At 35.6% G+C, this 3,427-nt stretch overlaps 1 pseudogene; it reads right to left on the bottom strand.

Moving 5' to 3' along the window:
* Nucleotides 1-2,315: 2,315 nt before the first annotated feature.
* Nucleotides 2,316-2,663, bottom strand: LOC138148078 (large ribosomal subunit protein eL30 pseudogene; annotated as a pseudogene).
* Nucleotides 2,664-3,427: the final 764 nt, after the last annotated feature.

The raw sequence follows: 3,427 nt of genomic DNA, 5'->3' as shown, positions 1-3,427 counted from the left end.
CAGTTGTGCAGAAGCATCTTAGAAGCTTCTCGCCTGGGGGCAAAAGCCATCACTCTCCCAACTACTGGTCCCAATGTCCACACTGCACTGACCTCTTACTTTGTCCTTCACATCTATGTGTTGATAAATCTGGAAACGGTCACAACTCCTGCTGATCTGGAGTCCCTACAGATTGCTGGTCAGGCCCACCCTGGAGCTAAGACCTTCAGCTCATGCAGTCCTGGGCTCAGCTCCCAGAGCGCTGTGCTGGCTGATTCCTGCCAGCATGATGGTTTTTCCTCAGTGGGAGGTTAGCTTCTCTGTGTTACTTTGTGTGTTCTGTAGCTCCAAAGTTTGTTCAGAGTCCCCTTTTACATGAATTGGGGAAGGTGGAAGCTGGAGCCACATGTGGAGATCCTGTTTCTACTCTGCCATCTTAACTCTGCCCCCTTTATTTTTTTTTAATCTTGTTACTTTTATTATTATATCCTTGAGTTGGGGGTCTTGAAATTTGACTATGATTTTCTTATGAGCTTTCCACATAGGATTTCTTTTAAGTGTCTTTTGTTTTCCTATTTCTACTTTCCCCCCTTGTTCTGATGCTTCAGGACAATCATTTTCAACTATTTCTTGTATTATTGTATCAAGATTATTTTTATAATAATATTTAGTCAGTCTGATTGATTTTATATTTTCTCTTCTTGATCTATTTCCCAAATCTTTCATTTTTCTTATAAAATGTTTCTCTTTCTCTTCTATTTTTTTTCATTATTAATATTTTGTTTAATATTTTCTTGATCTCTTATAATGTCACTTGCTTCACTTTGCTGAATTCTAATTTTCATGGTGTCATTTCTTCCTTAAGATTTTGGATCTTTGGGATGGCTAGGTGGCACAATGAATAAAGCACAATGAATAGAGTAAGGAGGAACTAAGTTCAAATCTGGCCTCAGATACTTAACAATTAGTAGCCATGTGACTTTGGACAAGTCACTTAATGCAAAATTCCCTGCCTTCCCTCCTCCAAAAAGAAAAAAATAAAGGTTCTGGATCTTCTTTTCTAATTGGTACACTTTCCTTTTGCACCATTCTTTTTTCTTGTATCATTCTTTTTTTTTTTAGTTTTTCCTCAATCTCTGTCATTTGATTTTTTTCCTCATTCATTTGTTTATTTTTAGTTATCTACATTCATTTCCACAAGATATTGAGTTACAAATTTTTGTCCCTATCTTTCCCCTACCCCACCCCAAAATAACAAGCTTAATGAATGCCTGTTCTCCAGACTATTTTCTTATATCCTCAACTTTCAAGTGGGGCAAGATATATTTATGTACCCCAGTGCCTGTATATCTTATTTCCCACTTGCATGTAAAAAGCATTTTTTTTAAACTTTTGTCTTTAAAACTTTGAGTTACATATTTTTTTCCTTCTTCTCTCCTCACCCAACCCTACTGGGAAGCTAAGCAATTTGATACAGGATGTTCATGTGTAGTTATGCAAAACATTTCCATAGTAGTTATATTGTGAAAGACTAACTATAATTCCCTCCATCCAATCCCACTCCCCACTTATTCTCTTTACTTATTTGACCATATCTTTTTTCAAAAGTGTTTGCTTCTAACTACACTCTCCCCCAATCTACCTCCCTTTTATCATCCGGCCCATCACCTTTCCCCCTATTTTCCTGTAGGGCAAGATACCCAATGGAATGTATAAGTTATTCCCTGCTTAAACCAAATTCAATGAGAGTAAGATTTACCCATTCCCTTCCACCTTCCTGCTCTTCCACTCCATTATAACAGTTTTTTCTTGCCTCTTTTATATGAGATGATTTACCCTTATCTGTCTCTCTCTTTCTCCTTCTCCCAAGATATTCCTCTCTCACCTCTTAATTTTATTTTTTTGGATGTCATCCGTTCCTATTCAACTGATCCTGTGCCCTCTGTCTATGTATACATGTACATATATATGCAAAGATTCACATATATATTTATACATACATAGACCCTCCTATAAATATATACATATATGTATGTGTATGTGTAAACACACACATATATTCCCTTCAACTATCCTCATACTAAGAAAAATCTTATGAGTTATACTTACCATTTTTCCATGGAGGAATGTAAATAGTTCAATTTTAATAAGTTCCTTACTATTTCTTTTTACTGTATACCTTCTCATGCATCTCTTGCTTCTTGCATTTGAAAGTCATATTTTCTTTTCAGCTCTGGTTTTTTCATCAAGAATGCTTGAAAATTCCCTATTTCATTGAATGATCATATATTAAAAAAAGTTTTGGTCCAGTTAATCAGAGTATGCTTTTATATAATTTACTTTTCTCTGGCATGTTCTGGCATGCTTCTAATGATATCAGAATTACTTGGATCAATAATAGCCAGTGTACTTACTCTGTAGTACTTCCCACATGCTGAACCCAATTTAATGTTATTGTCACTGTAATAATGTATGCAAGTTTTGGCCAAAATAGTGTAATATTTGATCTCTGATTTAATCAGGGCTGTGCAGTTGTTGGCTAAGATTACCAATTTGACGTTGCCTTGTCTGATCATTTTCAGGGTCTGTTTGTAGTCTAGCACACATTTGCTGCTTTGCATGACCAGCTGGAGCCAGGAGTTGATGGACTCCAGCAACTTTTTCATCTTTTTTGTGGCCACCATCTTCCTGCTTGCAGTGCGGGAGTACCTTCAGCCAGAGAACTATGAACATATATTTTTGATGGGTAGGCGATTCTTGGTGTCAATCCTAGCTCTTTTGACCATGAGAATATCATATTCCAAGCCTTTTGATCCCTTAGTGTAGAAGGTTCTAGGTCTTGTGTTACAATAATTGTGTTTCCACAATACTCAAATTGTTTCCTTCTTACTACTTGAAGTATTTTCTTCTTGACCTGGGAGCTCTGAAATTTAGCTATGATATTCCTAGGAGTTTTCTTTTTGGTAACTTTTTCAAGAAATTAGTTAATTTTTTCAATTTCTATTTTGCCCTCTGGTTCTAGAATATCAGTCAATTTTCCTTGATAAATCTTGAAAGTTGTTTGCTAGGCTCTTTTTTGATCCTGGATTTCAAGTAGTCCAATAATTTCTTTTAACTATCTCTCCTAGATCTATTTTCCAGGCTAGGGGTTTTTCCAATGAAAAACACCTTCACATTGCCTTCTATTTTTCATTTGGTGGGACCCATTTTTTAGTATCTTGATTTCTCATAAAATCACTAGCTTTCATTTGCTACAATATAATTTGGAAGGAATTATTCTCTTCCGTAAGTTTTTGAAATTCCTCTTCATTCTGGCATATTTGACTTTTTAAGGCATTCTTTTTCTCCTTGGCTTTTTGAGCCTCTTTTGTCATTTGGGTTAAACTATTTTTAAGGTGTTATTTCTTTCAGTATTTTTAGGTCTCCTTTTTCAGGATATTGACTTGCT

Source organism: Petaurus breviceps, unplaced genomic scaffold (assembly GCF_028583685.1).
Source record: "Petaurus breviceps papuanus isolate PSGF00001 unplaced genomic scaffold, PetGlider_PUasm1.0 90822, whole genome shotgun sequence".
NCBI lineage: Eukaryota > Metazoa > Chordata > Mammalia > Diprotodontia > Petauridae > Petaurus > Petaurus breviceps.
The sequence above is the reverse complement of the archived record's forward strand: the minus strand, read 5'-3'. Positions and strand labels throughout refer to the sequence as shown.